Raw genomic sequence first — 23220 nt, forward strand, 5'->3', positions numbered from 1 at the left:
AAACAACCTGGATATGATTTGCTATACTAGTTTAATTGGTATGTTTGCAAATGTGTCGTATAATTAGGGTTTTATCTAATTGATTTTATTATTATATCAGAATGCGGGTACACATTTTAAAGACTAAAGTATATAGACAAAGATGATATTAATGTAATTTTTCCAAACCAAGGGGACTCAAAAAGGTTTTTAATAATTTGTGAATCTTCGGAGTTTTTCAAATTTTGCTGATTTATGAACCGTATAAAAGCGAAATCGTGTAAAACAAGTACCGTGTAAATCGGGGGATAGGTGTATATGCAAAAAGCTAGTTAAGCATAGACGATTAACGAGATAAGTAAAAAACGCCCCCGCATCCGCATCGCACGGTTCAATTTGGAAAAGTGTAGAAAAGTAAAGTGAAATTATAATAAAAATTCAAATTGTGGAAGCGCATATGTAGTGCCAAAATATTGAATAATTAATAGTTTAGTGCTTTATTTTGGATATAGGTCTCGCTAGTGCATCGGCACTCTATTCCTCATTCCCCCATTTTGTGCGTCGGCTCATTTAGTCACATACCCCCATATTTTAGAACTAAACATGGTCTTTTGCGGTTAAAAAAGAATTGTGGCCCAAAATAAAAAATACTATATATACACACAAACACAGGCACTGGGTCTAGCCACCACCGTCGTCATAGCTATTTGGTGAGAGCCACCGTCACTCAGTACTCTCTCTTCGGGCGTGATCCTAACTACCGCCGTCATTACTACCGCCGTTAGCACCCCTTAACGAGAGCCACCGTCGTCTTCACCATCTCAGCCACCGCTTAGCTAGCACTATCTCCCTCCCTCTGGGGAGAGCCGTCGTCCTTGGATTACACTATATTGTCAGCGACACTACTTAGTGAACATCTCTCTCCCTCTCTCTCTCTCCTGGATTCAAGGTTGTGGATATTTTAGCCTGATGAAGTACCTGGGGAAGTACCATCGACAGAACCGGCCTTGTAACTTTACCCCCCCCCCCCCCGCGACCCAAAGGGAGTCCCTGGAATATGGGTAAGGCTGCCCAATAGCCCCAGGCCCCAGGAAGTACCATCGGAAGAACCGACCTTGTAACTTTACCCCCCGTCGACCCAAAGGGAGCCCCTACAATGTATTTATATTGGCTGGGGCAGTCTGCCAGGGTAGTGGGGAAATCCGCCCCGCCACTGGCGTTGGGACGGGTTTCCTTCCTACCCGAGATGGCTGCTCGTGCATTACCTTTCCGATAAGTAATAAGGGGTGTAAATCCCGTCTTACTCACCGAAAATGTGGGTAAACCTGTGGGGTGTCCGATAAGCAGGGGGAGGGGGCGTACCATCGGTGGAACCGACCTTGTAACGCACCTTCCTAACCCAAAGGGCACCCTTGTCGACCGCCAGTGGCGGCCAACACGCACTTCACTTACCTACGGCGAAGTGTGCCTGGTGTATTCCGGCTAATCATTTTATTCATAGGTAACTATGAACACGTTGGGAATTATGCTCGCATTGTCGCGCACAGCGCGTCACGAATGAAAATTCCCTGTGCGTTCACCATCGCTGGCTTGTTTTGTGCTTGCGCGATGGTTGTTGGGGCGGTATGTATGTGTATATGTATGTCGGTACATATACTACTAGGGGTGGGCAGTAAATGGAAAATATGATGTTAGGGGTGGGCGCTAAATAGGAAATATATATTGTGGCGTAGCATTTGCTACGTTACAGTCCCCCTCCTACTTCGGCGGACGAAAGGTTGTGGTATTCTAGGGTTTTTGCGCGGAGGCCTGAACTACCATGGGCAGAGCCCACGTATGTTTTATCATCGCTTGACTCCGATGGCTCGGCCGACATGTGTGTATATGTGTTCGTTGATGTTTTTATTATTATGATTGATTGATTTTTTTTTTCTTCTCTTTTTTTCAACAATAATGTGTACAAAACTAAAACTAAATATTTACCTTACCAAAAATAAGAGGTTACATTTCAGTGAAGAAAAATACTTACCTTTCCTGGGAAAAACGAAACAATTAAAAAACAAAAAAAACAGGAAAGGCACTCAGGAGGTACAGTCCACAATACACACACAAAATTAGAGGGCAACAAGCAGCTCCGTAAGTCTCAATATACATATATTACGTATATAAATAAGTAGCGGTTTTATACTCAGTAGAATTAAGTTGTTGAACTTTAATTTCCCGTAAGAATATTCTCTTGGAATGTTTTTTCGCGGTAGGTACATACCCTAGAAATTTAACTACCGCAATTTCCATCTCGAAAACACACTCCCACTCTCAAAATTACTCTTAATAAACCGCTACAAAGATATATACGAAATATATCTCTAATACCCCAATTGCATTTCATCCCATTTATCTCACTGCACATATATGTATATTTAAATATACCCACGTCTCATCCCGAGTATATATCCCGTGGTAGATCTCACATACCTATCGGTTCATATACGTATAATTGCGATCTCAAATTCTTGGCCGAGCCAACAAATTTTTCGCGAAAAATACCTACCCTCTAAACAGGATCCCGTTAATTGCACTCAGCCGCTCTAAAAAAATATATATAGGCATATATATACCCAATCTTCAAAAAAAAAAAAACAAAAAACAACCGCAATATTTTAATACGTGGCTAATGTACATCTTCTAGCGCTATCCACTTATGCCGGTCCATATACATACATTAATATTAAAATAACACAGAGCCAAAAAATTATCATAAAAATAAGAAGATTGTCTCTTTGAATAGCTTCGGGGACCAAAAAGAGGACAGAAGGCAGAGACGAAGATATTTCCATAAAGATTTCTTCTTATTTTTGGGTGGTAAATCTTTTTAATTTTATTTAAAAGTTTATCTTCTTACACAAAATAGAAAACTTCTTACTCAATTTTTCTTTATTTTTTCTGTTCGCATTTGTTGTTATCGACTGTGGATGAAGATATTTCCATAAAGATTTCTTCTTATTTTTGGGTGGTAAATCTTTTTAATTTTATTTAAAAGTTTATCTTCTTACAATAAATAGAAATATTCTTACTCAATTTTTCTTTATTTTTTCTGTTCGCATTTGTTGTTGTCGACTGTGGACTGCTAACTCAGTTTACATATATACACATGTTCATAAACTAATGTACGTGCATAAATATTTACTCGCTTTGCATATGTAGTTTGTTTTTGTATGCAACTTCAGCATCGCGCCGTAAGTAATAAGGAAAAAAATGTACAAAAAAACTACATACATATGTACATATGTATGTATGCACAAGCATAGGCATGTCAACGTCGCCAATTATAACTGTATTTTTCGTTTAACATTTTTGAATGTTGAATATAATGCATTTGCAATTTATTCAGATTTAGAGTGTTGACCGGCGCGTGTAAATTTAACATACTACATTCGGAAATTTTGGAAATGGACATCATTAATTTGGAAGAAAATTGCTACGGTTCTTGCGATGTACTTCAAATCGAAACATTGAATATTTTTAAATCGTGGGAGCTAAGCGAGGAAATTTTATCGATCCTCATGGACTATGGCCTCACATCCGCGCTTATTTTAAAAAAAATTGACTATAAAGATATCGACGATTTGTTTGATAAACTTGCACCAAGATTTTTTGGCGAAAAGGTCAAATTTAAAGCAGGTTTAAAGGAATGGCGAAATAACATGGTAAGTGTATCGTAATAAAAATTCTTATGTATCTTAACGCATGCAATTTTTAGAATGTGCCATTTGAGTGTGATGAGAGCAGTAAAATTTTGGAATGGTTAGAGAAAATTTCGAACGACTTGAATGCTGCTAAAAATTCGAGAGAGCCTTAGCCTTTACCTCAGTCATCATTTGCTTGCATAGACAGTGGGAGCTTAATTGAACTTTTAAAAAGTACCGTAAAAGGCCAGCTTATACTCCAGTATCAAGAAAAAAAAAGGATTTCTGGATGCCAAAAACCAAAACACATTGTGCCAATGCATTATTGAAAAATATATTGGAAGCCAAAAAAAATTTACGTATGGAGAAATGCAGAGGTGGGTTACCTCTATATGCGATGTATTCCCCAAAGAAAGGCCGGTAAGTTGTAAGAAATATGCCATGTAACATTGTTTGATAGCCGTGTCTTTTAAATATATATATATTTGTATATTAGGATGGTTTCAGTGAATAGGATAGGTTTTTTTCGCGAAACTTGTAAGTGTTCACCTTTAGAATTAGTCATGTTCAGAAATCCATTTCTGTTACAGAACTTTGGCTTGTGAAGCCAGGTTCCGATTGAGCTTTCGAATTATTACTTTTCGTGGGAAGCCACGGATTAATGGAACCACCCTAATCTACATACGTACATACATAATCAAGCAGTTAGCACACTTTTTTTTAGTATATTTGCAGTAATTTACAAACACTTATTTAATTTTTTTTTTCTAAGTATAATTGATTTTCTAGAATAAACCAAAAAGAGTGAAAATTAAATTCTCAGTGAAGGGTAACACTTAAATTCAAGAAGCTACAAAACTGCATATTTTTATAAAAAAAGTTACAAAATAAGTGTGTCATATAAAACATTGCAAATATACCAAACAAAAGTTTGCTAACTTCTGGACCATACCCGTACCATCAAACTCCTTCAGTTTATTAATTTTTTATCTAGGAAACATACTTTCTAGCTAGAAAGTACGGAAAGAAAAATCCCACGGGAAAGTTGTTTTCTCGATGGGTCAATTCAGATAAAAGCAACTATAATTTTCCGGCAAATTCTAATACCCAAGATCTACAAAAAATTTCGAACAGCGGTAAAAATATATTGAGATCTTGTATATTCACATTGTACACTTATTTCATAATGTTTATATGACAACGATGCATATTACGAAAAGAAGTGCTGGCTGCAAAATAATTTCACTCCATGGGAAAAAGTTCTGGCTTACTGGAGAGAGACTTCCGGTCAAAGAATTAAAGATTTGCATGATGCCAGTTCTCTGATCTGTATTTTTAATGAATGGCCACGTTACAAAGATTTTCATGGTTATGAACTTTTAAGTTACTATAATTTAAAGTTCTTAATTTTTTCAAGTCGCAAATCTCACAATATTTTATATCAATTTTCCATACAATTTTCCACTTTGAAACGCTTTATCAGGGAAAGGGAAATATGATCCTTTTAAAGCTGGAAACGTTTTACAAGCAAATTTTTAAAATTTTCAATAGAGATATTAAAGACCACACTTCGAGGGAGCTCTTTTTAAAGTATTTGCATAGCGACAACATTTCGAAAGGTAAAGCTGTTTATCAAAACACATTATGAAATAATATAAGGTAAACCAGGCAATTCAACATACGGCTAAAAATTCGCTATTTGTTATATACACTAGCCGATGTAAGCAGACTTGTTTTTCTTTTAACAGCTTTCAATTTTTTTTATTACCAATCCTTAGTTGTGTTTCAATAAAAAGCGCAGAGCGTAATAGAATATAAAATGGGAAAACGCACAAGTTCAAAAAGCAAACATCATGGCTATCTGAAATATCTTATATTATTTCACTTTAAAAAAATATAATATTAAGTTATTTATTTATGGCTTATTTTAACAGACTGTAAATATTGTATATGTACCATTCTCCTGCACGCTCTACTAAAGCCTTCGCGTCTTAATAAGGACAACAAACCAACAATAGCTGATGGCCAAACAGATTTCATAACACTCGTGGAAACTCGAAATGATATTCAACCCACCCCAGTGGGAAAAAGTAATGCATAGTAATCGAAAAAATAATCATTAAAAAGGCAATTTACACATTCCAAAATGCATTTTTGCCCCAACGGCGATGTCCTAGAAAAGTGTGGTATTCAATTTTGCATTTATATGTAAACGAAAGAAGTATGCATTATTTTTATTTAATTTTTATATTGATTTATTAATGTATACCTACTTATGCAGTTTAAACAAAGGCTTTAATTTTTACATTCATTACACAAGTATTCATTTTTGGATGTATGAAAACAAAAGTAGAATTTAAATGGGTATTTAAATGAATTCATTTAACATATAAATAATTATGATTTTAAAATGTATAATGTCTTATATAGATAATTATGCATGAACAAAGTTTACATTTTTATATTCATATGTGACTATTGATAATTGAATGTATGAATATAAAGGAATATTGTAATCGGTATTTAAACTTATTTGTAAGATTAGTAATCTATAAATAATAAATACTAATAAAAAATACTTCATTTAACATATTATATATAAATAATAAATAATTATAAAAACATAATTCATTTTACAAATAATGGACAAGTGGAAAATGTTAGAAAACGTTCATTATTTCTTCGGTTTCTGCCTCTCGTCAAATTGGGGCTTGTGGAAGCGCAGCTTAACCTTTTTGATTGCCGACTTTATTTCTTTTGAATATTGTGACTGGTTGTAACCGTCTTTTTGAAGACAATCTAAAAAAAGTGTTATATATACATACATATGTGGTTAGTATAATATTATATTATATAGCATTCATAATGGAAAAAAACTTACCGTACAAAATGGAATTAAAATTTTCAAGATTTTTAAATGACTTTTTTCCTTTTATTCCCATATAGTTGAATAGTGTCAGCACTTTTGGTGTAATAAGCTTTGGTAAACCATTGTTCAACCCATTTTCTCGTAAAATTGAGTTAATCGTGGATTTCTGGAAGTAAATAATAAAACATATGTTTAGTTACTCGCGTAATTATAATTTATTTAATATAAAAAAATAATAAAAATAAATGTAAGGCGTGGTAACCTCCGAAGAGATCTAAGGCCAAGCTTCTCTTCCAATTTGCGTCGTGCTCCTCTTGATTTTCCCTACAAATTGGCCGGACGGGACCTACATGTTTTATGCCGACTCCGAACGGCAGCTGCAAGGCAGATGAGTTTTCGCTGAGAGCTTTTCATGGCACAAATACACCCGGAGCGCTTGCCAAACACTGCCAAGGGGCGACCGCGCTTAGAAAAATTTTCTTCTAATTGAAAACCCTTATTTCTAAAATTTTGATGTTGCTTTGCCCGGGGTGCGAACCCAGGGCATACGGTGTGATAGGCGGAGCACGCTATCATCACACCACGGTGGCCGCCATATTTATTAATATAGAACATATTTATTTAATATAGAACAATCAAATTAGGCATCTTACGTAGGTATCGCCATTTTCTGCCATATTGCTGTCAGTTTCGTACAACCGTTCAATCGAATTAATAGGAAAATGAAGCACTTTATTTTTAACTTTCCATAAAAGTTGCAGACTCACATTGGTTTTTGCTTGTTCTGTAATCAGTTTTCCAATATACTCATTACATTTACCAACTTGATCTTTAAATAGAAAATACAATTAAAACAAAAAATTAAATAGAAAATAAAAAAACGAGAAATTTAATTAAATAAAAATAAAAATTAAAGAGAGAAATTTTGTATAAAATAAATTGAATCAAAAATTTAATATAAAATGACAGTTTTAATAAAAAGTAAAAAACTAGATAAAAATATTATTGAGGTGACTTTACCTGACACATTTTTGATTTCCTCTTTCAGCGCAGAAACTTCTGATTTTATATCATTTATATTACAGTTTTCCAATTATTTATTTTTGTCATCCAAACAACCTAAACAAATAAAAATAAAAATAAATTATTTAAGTTATTACAGAAGTGTTATTACTGCAATAACTAACCTCTTGAATTATTCTTCAACGATTTGCTCATATTTCCGCTGGATTTTTTTTTCATATCTTAAATTTCTATAATAAAAAGTAGTAGATATTATTAATTTTTTATTTAATTTCATTTCAATTAATTATTGGAATGCAAAACAGGTATAAATAATAATGAATTTCCATATGGCAAGCACATTAATTTATACTCTATCGAATCAACGTCAAAATATATATTTCGACTGTTCGATTCCACGCTTTAGGAAACAAAAATGCGTAAAACTTCCATAGAGTTCAATGGTTCTTCAAAGAAACTGCGACGATCTTCTAATTTTTTGCCACTTAAGACAACTTTACCATTTTGCATTGAAAATGCTGTAATCTTAATAGCTTCCCCCGACTTAAGATAACAATAATTGTCGGGTATTTTCGTGCTTAAAAAAAGTTTGTTGTACTGAAAGAAACAATTGTTCCATCTTTATTCATTCGTATTCCAAATTTGGTACCATGTTCGGCAACATCTTCGTTCTCGATTTTATTTTGAATTTGTTCGAGTATTTTACTTGGCTTTTTGACTAATCGCTTTAGATGCTGCATGTAGTTTTCAAACTTGTACGCTGAGAAAGTATTTAAATAACCAATTTCTTCTACGCAATCAGTTAAATGCAGAAGAGAATGAACGTTGTAAGAAACTTGTTCCTCAGAGTAAATAGTGGGAAATAGTTCAACAAAATCCTTTAAGAGACCTTTACATGCATTGAGATTAGACATAAAGCTTTCTTCATATGATATAAATCTGTAGGCACAGTGGAGAAGGCAAAAATGGTAATATATTTCGCTATCTATTTTGTCTTTTAAAACTAATATGCCCGTGTAAAGTACGAATTGACGAAACTCAACTGCTTTCCAGCGCAAAACCTCCTCGAAACCTCTTGGCTTGCGAACAAATTCTCGGGGAATATGGGGACCTAAAGATAGTATATGACTTGATAAATTGGCTTTAGTTTCTAAAGATAGTCTGGGTCTGTTTGTTTTATTATTAAAGATTCTTAAAATAATTTTTTTGACTACTCCCAGATCCACTAGATGCATCGGCTCCAGTGGAAATTGACTAACCATTTTCACCCCCACATCTTCCAAGACATTACTAATGCTATCTAAATCTTTATGGTATCCATTATAAGACCGTCTTGAAAATTCATCGTCCATACGAAGGCGTACGCAAGATGTACTATAAGTCGTCGTATTATTTACTTTTCTAACCACTTGTATGCACTTACTGCATCCATTGAAAGAATTGTGACCAACAGTTTTACATAAAAAAGCACGAGCCGGAGCATCACAAACAAAACAGCGGAGTTCAAAATTTACTTTTTTGTCACCAATGAAGAGACCTTCGTTTTTAAGTTTAGAAATTTCGGAGCACAAATCATGCAAATACGAATTTATTTCATTAGGTTTCTTTTTTCCCAAGTATACACCTACCAATAATACTTTTACTTGTTTACATTTGCTAATATAGGCCACAAGCTTTAATTTGAACTTTTGTACAAAGGGAGTCATCGATTCCGATATCTAAAACGATGGTGCTTAAGTTTTGTAAAAGGTGCTCCGCTTTATTTATTTGGTTTTGAAGACCGATATGTGTATACGAACCAGGAGATACCGTTCTTATTATGTGCCTTTTGGAAACACTCAAAGATTTAGACGATTTTGGTACATTAATATTTTCATCGCGAAGTATTTCTAGCAATCCATCAACCGCTTCTCTACAAATATTTAAAACTGTAGCCCAATTTCCTATATTTTGTGCTATCGGTATTTGATTACTACACTCCGGCATCTCATCGATTATACCTACCGGTACCTCATCCCTAATACTTGAAAAATCAGCTGGAGCGCTAGCGCTCCCTTCATCTTGCCGCAAGTTGCAAACGCTATCACGTCCTATTTTCACTAGTCTACGCATATGACGCTTACTAAACATATTTAATTTTAATTATGTTTACTTACCGAATAATTTAAATCACTTTAATAAAGTTTTTGTCTCAAATAATTAATTATAAATTTAATAGCACTTGAGCTGCGACCACAAATTGATAAAACACAAATTGAAATGCGCAAAAAGATGTGTATTTGCTATTACAGATACCCGTAGTAGCATATCGATAACTGCTAAGGTATCCCGTTGTAGTTATGCATTAAATTCTCGTTTACTTTTTAATGCAGATTTGAATGCGTTTTAAATAGATTATATTTCAGATTACTACATACTAAGACAAATAATGTATAAACTTAGAAATATTTTAAAAACATTTGAGTTTTGATTAAGATATAATCAGCAAATGCATCTATAATTACTTAAAATGGAATTCATAATGTATGCTTTTGTTATTCATTTGAAAATTTACCTTTTGAATGCATTATAAAATGATATACTGGAATAATTCATTACCATTTTTCCCACTGGGACACTAATCGAAATAAAAAAAACAATTTTTAATAAAGAAAGAAAAACTGCAGCCACGAATTGTCGTAGTGGGATCGGATTTTTCATCAATTTCAGAGTTTTACGTTTTTTGCGATGGCCTGCAATGGAAATGTACTTCATATATGAAGTGTGTTGACGTCATCATTAAGCTTTCGTATGTTTATAAGATAGAATATTCCCAAAGAAGCAAGCAAGTATGGGCATTTTTAGAGCAGTATTTTTTTGAGTTAAAATCTGAAGAATTTTCTTCAGTGGCAAACCTTTTAAGTAAATTTAATTAATTTCGTCTGATGTGTAAGAGAACTCACTTAAATCCTTTAGAGCTCATTAGGCATTTAAAATCAGTACATGGTACTCCCACAGTTTATAAATTTCAATGCTACGAATACAATTGCAAACAAATTTTTTACAGTATACATAGATTTAAAATTCATCTCAAAAAACATTTAAAAGTAGAAGTTGATCATCGCCAGTCTTGTAACGATAACCCAAGTGTTCATAATACCCCCCCCCCCCCCCCCAGATTTAGAGGAAATTGGATCTTCGGCAAATCAAATTATGCCAATGCAAAATGGTACATTTTTAAAAGAATCAATTGTCTCATTTTTACTTCAACAGCACTCTAATACCAACTTTTCCCGTAAGGACGTTTCTGAAATTCAAAATTCCGTAGCAGAGTATATTTCAGCCCCAATTTGTAAAATATTAACATCATTTAGTAATATTAATCAAAATAACTTTTTAGAGGAAGTAATTCAAAATATTTCTCAACCATTTTTCGATTTAAGTACGGAATACAAATTTTTCAAAGAAATAGAAATACAAGGTCTGTATAAACCTCCGCAAAAATATGTTATTAGCGATGAACTTTCAGAAGTTGTACTTAATAACAATCCTACTTTAACATCGGCAAAAACCGAGATTACACTTTCACTTTTCAAATAAAAAAATTTTTCGAAAGTGAAGGGATTTTAAAAGCCACCATTTCAAATATGGATTACCTTACTGAATTTCGTTCTTGTTCTCACTTGGTCAATAGTAATTTGTGAAAAAATTCAAACAGTGATAAAACTGGCATTAGAATACCATTTTTTTTTATACTTGGATGATTTCGAGATTAATGACCCCTTAGGCAGTAAATCTGGGCAACAAAAAATTTGTGGAATATATTACAGCTTTCCAAGCTTGCCGCAGTTTCAGCTCAGTAAATTATCAAATATATTTTTAGCTGGGTTTGTTAAAGCTCGAGATCTTAAGATTGTGGGTTTACTGTTTGTCTTACACCACTTTTGAATATTTTAAAAAAATTGGAGACTAATGGCCTACAAATCAACGCTGACGGTAAGAGCTGTATAATACATTTTAAGTTAGCACAAATTTTGGGCGATAATCTTGGGCTAAATTATGCATTAGGTTATGTCAGCTCGTTTTCAGCGAACTCTTGGTGCAGAATATGCAGAAGGCAAAAGCATCAAACTCGTACAGATTGTATTCAAGTCCCAAGTTCATTCCGAAATAAACACAGTTATAGCAGCGATGTTTTAACTAACAATCCAGTTGTTACTGGTATTAAAAATGTTTCCATATTCAATTCACTTCCAAACTTTCATATAACTAATAACATTGCATGTGATTTAATGCATGATTTATTCCTGGGTGTTTGCAAATACAACTTTTCAAAGATCTTGTATTATTTCATATACGAAAAAAATTTGTTTGTTTAGAGACTTTTAATTATAGGAAGCAAATGTTTCAGTATGGGGACACAGAAATTGGCAATATAAGTACACCTATACAAAAACACCATTTACAAAACACTTCATTTAAAATGAACGCAAGACAAATGAAAACATTTTCTCACTTAATATTGCTCATGATAGGAGATCTAATAGATCCAGATGATTTGGTATACAAATTCCTTATTTTGTTCGTTAAAATGATTGATCTACTCTTGCTATCCAATTATACTGATATAATTTTAAACGATCTCCAAGTTTTAATTGAAGAACATAATAGTACTTACCAAAAATTATTTAAAGAGCATTTAAAACCAAAATTCCACAACCTCGTACATTATCCTACTATAATTAAGAAATTGGGTCCACTAAAATTTTTATGGACATTTCGGTTCGAAGCTCAACATCAGTTGCACAAGCAATATGCGCAAAGCATTACCTCCAGAACGAATGTACCGTTGACATTAGCAATCAAATCCTCTTTACGATTCTCTCACTGTGTTTTAGGAAATAATTTTTTTCAGCCAGAATACAGTTTCACAAAGACTGAAGAAATTAGCTTGGAAATTAAAGAACATTTATCATCAACAAATTTAGACCTCAGCTTGTACAAGAAAACAAATGAAATTGTTTTTCGAGGCGTTAGATTTAAAATTGGTCACGTAGTAACTTTAACAATGAATGAAGATGTAAATATATATGAACTAGTAAATTTTATAATTAAAGATAATAATGTATAAATTGTTGGAACAAAATTGAAACATATAAGTTTTTCAGAAAGGTTTCAATCATATCTTATAGGATTTGCTTCATCATGCTTTTCATTTTTACTGGCTCTATAATGGTCTAAAAGTTTTAAGGAAAAAAAGTATTGGTAATTTAATTTTTTGGAAAATTCTGAGTAAAATTTAATATATTGATAAAAATTTGAATGTATAAAAAGAATTCTAATACATTTATTTAAGTTTAGTTTTTAACACTACCTTTGAACTTATATGTAACAAATATATACATACATATGTATGCATGTAAGATTTGAATACTTACATATAAGGAATGAATATGTTTTTATTTGCAGTATTATTTTACGAATAAAGAATATTTGTTTATAATCAAATACGAGTTTTAATAAATTCAAGAAGATTACCTTACATTAATAAGGAGATTATCTTTTCAGTTAATTCAATGAGATAACCAAATAAAAATAAGGATATGACCTTTTTAGTAAACTCAATAAGAAAACTTAATAAAAATAAGAAGATTATCTTTTTAATAACTTCAATGAGATAACCTCATTAAAATTAGAAGATTAACTTTTTAATAAATTCATGGAGAAAACCTAATAATAATAAGAAGAAGGCCTCCTTTTTTAATTCAAGGAGATATCCACATATATATTCGAAGATTTCTTCTTGATTTTATTAAAAAGAAAATCCCACTTAAAGTAAGTAGGGATTCTTCTTAAAAAAAACTATAGAGATATCTTCTTACTTTTGTTCTATTTTATTAGGTGGTTTTCGCTCTGTGAACAACTCCGCCGGCATTTACCAAATATATAAACACTCATACATACAGGTAAATATAGGTATTTTCTCGACTTTGATTGCATTCCCTTCATTCAAGTGTTATTTCTCGCGGCTCTGTCCTAACAATAGGTGGGTGTGCAAGTTGCTGCTCATGAAATACAAACATACAAAAAAAATACCACCACCTTTTGCTCCCACACGAATCGGCTACAGTGGTGGCTCACTAATTAGGACCACCAACATTTTTTGCATAGAATCAAAAATTATTTCAAACAAGAGAGACAAATAAAAGCATACACCCGTTGAAACGTTCCAAATAACTTGCTCAATACAGTAGAACCTCGATAATATTTAAACACAAAAAAAAAATTTTATTTCCAATCTGCGATCCAAAGCTTGATAAAATCGAATATGGCCAAAAAAGACGAATTAGAAATGGATGCAAGTCTACAAGACTTTATTTTCGAAAGCAATCGGCTTGAAACGTTTTACTCAAAATGGTCATCGGTACTCATAAACGAATTAGTATATACTGGGTTGGGGCTACTCAATGTAAAAATACAGCAACTCGATAAGCTATGGGATTCTTTAGTATTCTCATTCAGAGTAGTGTCTCGATCAGCAGAATTCGCAGAATCTAGTGGGTCAGTCGAGCAAAAATAAAGCAAATGCTCAGAAAGTTACGAGCTATGCAAATTCCAAATTCTTGAAGCATTACAACCTATACAGCCAAATCCTCAGTCTCACCCATCTCCTGCCCAAACCACAAATCCACAAAATTCAAACTCTCAAGGGATCTTTCTCCAGGTGCCACCATGTGACACAGAAATTTTTCAAGGTGGATATGAACATTGGCCTATGCAACGCGGATAAGACGGAAATGGCCTTGTTTACAAAGAGGTACAAAGTCCCAAATTGGATCAGGCCTAAGTTAGGAGTGGTAACCCTACAGAAGAAACCTTGCACAAAGTATCTAGGAATCACCCTAGACAGTAAGCTGTCATGGAAGCTCAACGTGGAGGAGAGGGTGAAGAAGGCTTCAACGGCACTTTATGCATGTAAAAGAATGCTGGGGTGTACGTGGGGCTTATCGCCCTCTCTTCATCATTGGGTTTTTACAGCGATTGTAAGCCCTATCCTATACTATGGAGTTCTTGTTTGGTGGAAAGCCACACAAAAATCAACCTACCTCAAAAAATTAGAGGGGTACGCAGACTATCAATTCTTAGCATTACGGGAGCCTTGAAAACAGCCCCGATCGCTGCACTGTATGCCATTCTGCACATTCCACCTGTAGACGTGGTAGAAAAGAACATACCGTTAACAACTGCAACCAGGCTCGGTGCCTCGGGGCAGCTTGAACGCCGATCATACGGCCATAGTAGTATAGCGTCATCAATCACAAGACGAACAGACTACCTGATTCCCTATCTGCTCTTTGAGGGCGATCTTAAGGCAAAAATAGAGGTGGGCGGTTGGCTCAAGGGTGCTCAAATGGTGGGCGAGGCGATACATGTGTACACAGATGGTTCCAAAGTACTGGATGGAGTAGGGTCTGCGGTATACTTCGGAAATAAACAGATCCTACAGGCTGCCGGATTACTGTAGCGTTTTCCAAGCGGAAATAGTATCCGTAACCAAAGCAGAAGAAACCCTGAAAGAAAATAGCCCAAGCTGCAATCGTGTTAACTTTTATATTGAAAGTCAAGCAGCAATTATGGCAATAATCTCGCATCGCATGGCATCTAAATGCGTGTTATAGTGTAAGCAATCCCCGGAGAGAATCGGGACAGGGAGAAGCATACATCTATATTGGGCCCCAGAGCATATGGGAATAGATGGGAATGAAAATGCGGATGAACTAGATAAAAAGGGCGCATCCCTTGAAGCTTGCTCCGTAGATGTCCCAATTAGACTGGGCGAAATTAAACGATGGCGAGAGGTGAACATGATCGACCAAACAGGAAAGGCGTGGGTTCAAGAGCGGGGCTGTAAAGTGTCGAAGATTATGTGCAGTTCTTACAACCTTAGACTAACAAAGTTGCTTCTATCATTAAAAAGAGAGGACTGTAAACTCATGACGGGTATTCTAACTGGACACTGCCTTCTGGCGTCACATGCCTTTACATTAGGCTTGGTCAGTGATAGCAGATGTAGGAAGTGCGGGCTGGAGGAGGAAACGATCGAGCACGTTCTGTGCTCTTGCCCTGCGCTTTCCAGGGTAAGACTCCAGCTATTAGGAGTGATACAGCTGTCAGATCTATAAGCAGCAAGTGGCTTGAATCCTAGGAAGCTTCTAGTATTTGCCAAGAGGACGGAGTTATTTTATAACATAGGTTCTGGTTTTTGATAGTGGTTTTCAGTTTGGTCGTTAACACAAACTTCTGGTAACACTACGGACTTATTCATTCTATGTGAGGTCCTCATGGATAGGCCAGTTCAACCTAACCTAACATATCGGCCGGGCAACCCAAAGCCAGTTCACTCAATTTTCACTCCCAGAACACCATCTCACAACTCACCGTTCGCAAATAAAAACCGAACCAAAAATTTTCATGCAGAATCAACTCCGCCGATCTCATGTTAATTATGCATCTCCAGGCACGCAATGAAAACCTGCATAAAATTTAAAGCGTTATCCGTAGCCGATCGCATAAAATTCGTAAGAGAATACGGTTACTGTGAAAATTGCTTGTCACACTCCCACTCAAGCAATAATTGCCACAGCAATTTCTCGTGCGTGTATTGCCAAAAGCGACACCATTCCCTACTCCATTTCCCGAGGAAAACACGAGCTGCAGCATACAACGCGAGTCCCCAGAGAAAGACGAGTCAACAGCTACACCACATAATGCTGATGATGAAACCCCAAGTTTCTCAAAAAATTTAACACACTCGCCCACCGAACAAATTCAGTATCAAACTAAGTTGAATAAAGTGTCTTCAACTTTTTCCAGCACCCATGTAACGGCACACAGTGGAGCCTCTGCCGTTAAAGCATGGCAAAAATCAAAAAAATCATGAAGGCGTTCGCTAAATCTAATACATGTTTCTAATAGAGAATTTTCCAGGGATCAAGAATATACAACTGTTTTTCACAGAAAATTATAGTTTAGCAGGTAGAGCCGCTCAAAATTGACCAATTTTCAACATTGGGAAAAATTTGAAATTTTTCTCCTTTTTCGTTGTATTTAAAATGGTTTTGTGAGTAAATAAGACGGCCGGTTGTCGTTTTCTTGTATGGCAATTAAAGATAATTTAATTTAGGATTGAAACCAAAAAAAATGGTTTTTTTTGCTAAAAGTTGGCGGATATACCTGTTTTTCGAAATGCCTATTTTTAGGCCCTTTTTAAACTTTGATGAAAAATAAAAATGTTAAAATATGTGCTCCGTCAAATTAACAGTAGTTATTTGTGAAATATTCAGTTACCTAAATTCATAAAGTCTACCTGCGTCCAGCTGCAACTTCACTTTTTACATCAAATAAAGTTAAACAACCTTGGGCATAAATACGCGCCTGAGCAGGTATATATAATTCAGTACGGCCGTAAGGTTGTTTTTGTTATTGGAACTTATTAACAACATACATTTTTTTAGTTACGAATTGTATACCTGAAATTCATTTTAATAATTTGAGTAGGTATATAAAGCTATCCATCATACAATGCACATTATCATTCGTCTTTTGGAGATTAAGGAACTAAGTATTCTGTTTATTTAAATAAAGTGAATAGTATTTTTAAATATAGTTCACTGTTTAATATTTAGTCAGATAGACTCGGAGCCAATTCTAAAATGTACCTAGAAAACTCGACTCTATTTGCGGTGTTTAAATATACAAAGTCAAGACGGGACTTCGTTGAGGCTATTACGAGAGAATTAGCGAGTGAAACAAGCATTAAAGAAAAGGAAGGCCTGGAAGAAAAAATTGGTTTACAATACATTATGATAGAAAGAAAATGCAAGGACGTCTATCGTAACAATTCAAAATTTCTAAGTAAGCATGAAAAGTGGCTAGCTGACAAAACTTTTTTGGACGAAGAAACGCCTAGCACGTCAACCAATCCAACTAGAGGGAGACCAACAAAACTCATAGAAGAGTGTTCTACCTACACAAGGAAAAGGAAGCTGTCTGATACCATAAAAGCTATGGCCACGACTCATCTTTCAGAAGCACTGGCTATTAAATATAAAAAAGACGAAGAAAACGTGAAGTCTTATTTAACAGAAGCAGTTGCGGTAGCAAGTCCAGTGCGACTGATGAGGATCAAAAACAGCATTCCCACACCACCAAATGCGCTACCTAAGAAATGCACTCCCGAAGAAGCTTTGGCGCTGTTTATAGATCTAGGTTTAACAAAGAAAAAATATATTATATTGCGTAAGTCATTATTGCAACGTAATGCCGATATTTTACCTGGATACAAAAAAATTACTCAAGCCAAGAAAGAAGCAGTTCCTCTAAATCCCAAAATAACCGAAGTATCAGCTGAAATTGAGCTACAAAACTACACGACTCCTTCAAAGTTTTACTGAAGAAAAGCTGAAATCACTGCCAAAGGAGCTAGCATTGATAACTAAAGGGCGGATTAATGGTGACTTATAAACATAAAGCCATAACCAGATAAAACAGCTGATCGAACCTACCTTAAGGAAAGCAATGTAATCAAGTTAGCGTTATGGTATGGCACCATTAATCGATTACATTGATTTCCATAAGGTAGGTTCGACCAGCTGTTTTATCTGGTTATGGGTTTATGGTTATAAGTCACCTTTAATTCGGCCTTAAGTGGGGCTGTGATGAATCATCAGGAGAAAGCGCATATAAACAAAGAGTAAATGTAGACGATGAAACAATTACAGATAGTAATATGTTTACGGCTTCTATTGTTCCATTACGACTAAAAGATGAAGCTTCAGAATATTGGAAAAATCCACGTCCATCATCAACAATATTGTGCCGCCCGATATTATTCAAATACGAGAAAGAGTCTTCGGAACTTATAAAAGCTACAGTGAGTGATATAAAAAATTAAATTGCCAAATTAGAACCAACAATAATTGAAATTGAAGAGGGGAATGTCATTACAATAAAGCATGATTTTCTTCTAACAATGGTCGATGGAAAAGTTTTGAACTTAATAACAAATACGACATCTACAATGAAATGTCCAATTTGTAAGAAGAGCCAAAAGGACTTTAAAAATCTTGATGATTCAATAACTGACGAACTAAATTATGGGTATGGAATATCTCCTTTGCATGCTAGGATAAGATGTATGGAATTTGTTTTGAAGCTGGCTTACACACTACCACAACAAGGAGAAGTTTTCGACGACAATACAACATGTAAGGAGAAACAAAAAAGGAGAAAAAAATAATTCAGGATGTATTCTATAAAGAGATTGGCCTTAGAGTTGAGTGTCCAAAGTATGGATACGGAAATACAAATGATGGTAACTCCTCAAGAAGATTTTTTGAAAACGATGAAGTGACTGCTCGCATAACAGGAGTTGGTAGAGATATTGTGAAAAGATTGGGAGTAATTTTAAATATTTTAAACTGCCGCGAACGAGTTAATGGACCCAAATTTGGAGAATATGCATCTAAAACTACAGAGTTGCTGCATCAAAAGTATCCTGAGAAGAAACTTACATCAACGGGACATAAAATTTTAACACATGGAAAAGATTTAATAGGTACCAGTGGTTACCATTAGGAGAATTGTCTGAAGAAGCTCAAGAATCTAAGAACAAGGACTATAAAAGATATAGATGTATGAAACCCTGCAAAGTATCACGAGTTAGACAAAACGAAGACCTTTTCAACATGTTAGCTATCTCTTCTGATCCAGACATATTATCAATGAGGTATGTAAGAACACAAAAAGATCTTACAAATGCGTATAGCTCAGAAATGGTTACTTTGTTAGATATATGTTCCAGTGACGATGACTATGTTAAGATAAAATAAGTTTCTCACTTCTTATCACAACAATGAAAAAGAGATTTACTAAACAATTTTGTTACTTTATTGAAAAATAAGATATCTATGTACAAGTTAATTTTTTATTTCAAATAAAAGAATTAATTAATTTAGAAATTTATAAATATATACTTTTCGTTATTGCATTTCTCTAAAGTTTATCAAATTTATTTTAAGCTTAGTCATTTCGCCTTCATATGAGTATTAATTTTTTATAGAAATCAATACGTCTATCGAGTTTGGTACAAATTGGTAAAGCGGTTACTAAGATCAAATTGTTTAGCATAAATGGGCAGTGCCACTCCCCTTTTCCAAAATTCGTTGGCTATTTAATTTTTAGCTCAAATAAAATTTCATTGAACCACTTTAAATAACTTTTAGTTATTAATAAAATACATATTTGGCTTATAAATTAAAAAAAAAAAAAAACATGTAAAATTTTACGATGAATTGTGAAGCACCTTGTTATTGTGGCACCAAAAACGGACATTTGAGTTTTATAAGAGTATTGCCATTTAAAAGAAACAATACGTCTATCGATTTTGGTAGTTATTGATTACGTGACTACTTAGATACAACTTTTTATCAGAAGTGGGTAGTGCCACGCTATCTTATCAAAATCATTAGTTTATCTTATTTAATGCTTAAATACGTCATTATAAAATAAATCTCATTTCATTTTTTTTTATTTTTTTCTAAAAACATTTTGTTTTTGCATTTTAACATTCTAACTAACTCGACTTCGATTTTGACGAATTTTTTTGAAGCACCCTGTATCTGTGACATTCTGAGCTTCGACACAATAAAACTTCAAATAATTATCTTTCATTTGCATTTTAAATTTTTTAAATATCTTCATTGTTTCAAAAGTTATGATTTTTGCAAAGAAAAAACTCAAAAGGCGCCACTTTTCGACGCTTCTCCCGACAGCAATAATGGCCATCTACCGTGATAGTGAATATCACAACGTCCGTGCCCTTGTGGATCAAGGCTCACAAAAAACATTTATCTCATCTCGAGTACAAAAGCTCCTACGACCCACCACTGAAGCAAGATTTGAAATTTCTGGAAAACAATTATATAAAATTATATCAAAATGGAAGAAATAGCTCATCTAAGATTACCCGACCGCAATTGTTACACCCCTCATAGAATTGATATGGTCATCGGCAGTGGTACGCACTACTACCGCATAATCTTGGAATGCTGCACTACAATGTAAGTGGCTGCGACACAGCCCAAAATACAATATTCGGATGGATTCTCAATGGCCCAATCCCCGGAAAGGTCTCAACCTTCACCACACAGATACGACAATCTGAAAACGAATCCCTCAATGTGCTCCTGAGGAAATTTTGTGGAAAAGAAGAAGTAACAAGCACTCAACCCCGATCCAGTGAAGAGGAATTTTGCGAAGAACTTTATCAAAGCACAACAACTCGACAGGCAGATGGAAGATATATGGTCAGACTACTATGCAAACCGGAATTCCCCTCCTCCATTGCCCTTAAGCACTCTCGACCCGCGGCACAACAACAATATCTCAGCATTCAACGAACTCTGGAGAGAAACCCAACGCTTCAGAAAAAATACGCAGAGGTTTTAAAAGAATACCTCACCCTAAATCACATGGAGTCCATCTCATCCCAAAAAATTATCAAGGATGGTAAATATTTTTCCTTTTATTTACCCCCATGCCGTCATTAAGCCAGATAGTAAAACGACAAAGGTTCGAGTGGTTTTCAATGCCTCGAAATTATCCCAGTCGGGAAGCTCGCTCAATGACGTGATATACCCTGGCTCCACTCTTCAAAATTACTTGATGCTCATAATTCTAAAATGGCCACTTTACCAATATTTATTTAACGGGGATATAAAAAAAATGTATCGCCAAATTCTCGTCCACAAAGACAAATTCTCGTCCACAAAATGACCAAGATCTCTAAAGAGTAGTCTTCCGTAAATCCCCAAATATGCCCATAGAAGATTTTCGATTAAAAACGGATAATTTCGGTGTCAATTGCGCTCCCTACCTCGCTAAACGTACTCTCCCTCAGTTGACGCAAGATTGTAGAGATCAATTCCCGCTCGCCACCGACATTCTTCTGCATGAAACATATGTAGACGATATCCTCTCAGGTGGCCCCACAATACAGTCCACTATTAGCTCAATGGTTCAAGTAAAAGATGATCTACAATTAGCCGGCTTTCTCCTCCGAAAAATAACCGCAAATAACTAAAAATTTTTGAATTAGTTCTCGATTCCGAAATGCTGGATATAGACTTCCTAAAATTCCAGGACTCCAGCTCCACGAAAACTTTAGACATAAAACGGAATGCCCTAACAGATATTATCTCATATACGCATGATCCTGAACCCGCTGCTGACTCGAAAACAAAACGCCAGATATTGTCAGCGGTAGCCAAACTGTTTAACCCCGCAAGATGGCTAACGCCAATAATGGTCACAGCAAAAATGCTCCTTCAACAATTATGGATGGAAGGAACCGATTGGGGCGAGCACATCAAGCCCGGACCATTTCGCAAATGGACGACGTTACGCAACAATCTCCCCAAAATCAATAAAATTCCCATACCCCGCTGGGTGCAATTCTCCCAAACCAGCACATACAGCTGCATGGTTTTTCAGACGCCTCTGAAAAAGCATACTGCGTCTGTATATATCTCCGCGTACAACTAAATGAAACCTCTTTCTCGTCCCACCTACTCGTAGCGAAGAGCAAAGTGGCACACCTACAAACTGTCAGCCTCCCGAGACTCGAACTATGCGGAGCCGTATTGCTCTCGAAGCTAGTAAAACAAATTCGTTCTGAACTACACTTGCAGTCAAGCGAACTCTTTCTCTCGTCAGACTCCTCCATAGTATTAGCATGGCTGGAGAAACCACCACACACCTTGAAAACTTATATTGCCACCAGAATATCTCTCATTCTCGATCATGTGAGCAATGCCACATGGTGGCATGTGCCGAGTGCCGATAACCCCGCCGACCAGTAACCGCCGAGGTTGTAACCCAGAAGAACTTGGGATACGTGACTTGTGGTGGAAAGGTCCGAATTGGCAACAAATAAATCCCTTCTATGTGGCCAAAAGCGCGGTCAACTTCCCTCTTGCCACCCGAACAATGCCGGGTTGAATCATTTCATACGGTGGAACATGTTGATATTCTTGAACGGTTATCCTCCCTTCCTCGAGCCCTTCGAGTAATGGCATACGTGTATCGATTTATGAACAAGTCGCGGAAGCATGTTATTCCCGAGTCCTTCACATTGACTCAGAGTGAAGTCACTCGAGCAAAAACACAAATTTCTTGTTTACAGCCAAAATGCACCAGAGACGCCATTATGAAATTCCTATGTAAAATCACCCACTTATTCTGAAAATCAAGGTTACTTTTAATTCTATTATAACGTTTTTGAGATATTTACGAATAACCGTTTTATCGAAAAAAAATTGGGTCCACTTATCATATATATCTCAAGAACGAATTGAGCAATGTCAAAACGGTTTGAAGCTTTAAAAAGAAATAAAATTTGCTATAAACTATGCATACAACACTTTTTGCTGGGCCTTGCAGATTCGAAGATAACGAACAATCATTACGGATTTTTTAAATTTTTTTGTAAAAATATAAAAAAATTTGTACTTTGCAGAAGAATTTCGAAAACTTTTTATTTTTTTCCTAGCTCTGTTTTATTACAAAAAAATAAGCTTTCACTCAACAAAATCGATGAAATAATACAAAAGTTATAAGCATTCA

The 23220-nt window shown here is 35.1% G+C and overlaps 1 protein-coding gene and 1 long non-coding RNA gene across 10 annotated transcripts in view; both read right to left on the reverse strand.

Moving 5' to 3' along the window:
• Window positions 1–23220, reverse strand: part of LOC137244275 (synaptic vesicle 2-related protein) — a 2198928-nt gene that overhangs the window by 1331310 nt on the left and 844398 nt on the right. The gene's annotated exons all lie outside the window — the stretch shown is intronic.
• LOC137244277 (uncharacterized) lies at window positions 6570–9807 on the reverse strand. Its single transcript, XR_010950875.1, has 5 exons — window positions 9714–9807; window positions 7722–7787; window positions 7555–7653; window positions 7188–7363; window positions 6570–6700 (listed from the first exon to the last, which is right to left on the reverse strand). It is a non-coding gene; the product is annotated as an uncharacterized lncRNA (long non-coding RNA).

The sequence above is a fragment of the Eurosta solidaginis genome, chromosome 3 (assembly GCF_040869045.1).
Source record: "Eurosta solidaginis isolate ZX-2024a chromosome 3, ASM4086904v1, whole genome shotgun sequence".
In the NCBI taxonomy this organism is placed as follows: Eukaryota; Metazoa; Arthropoda; class Insecta; order Diptera; family Tephritidae; genus Eurosta; species Eurosta solidaginis.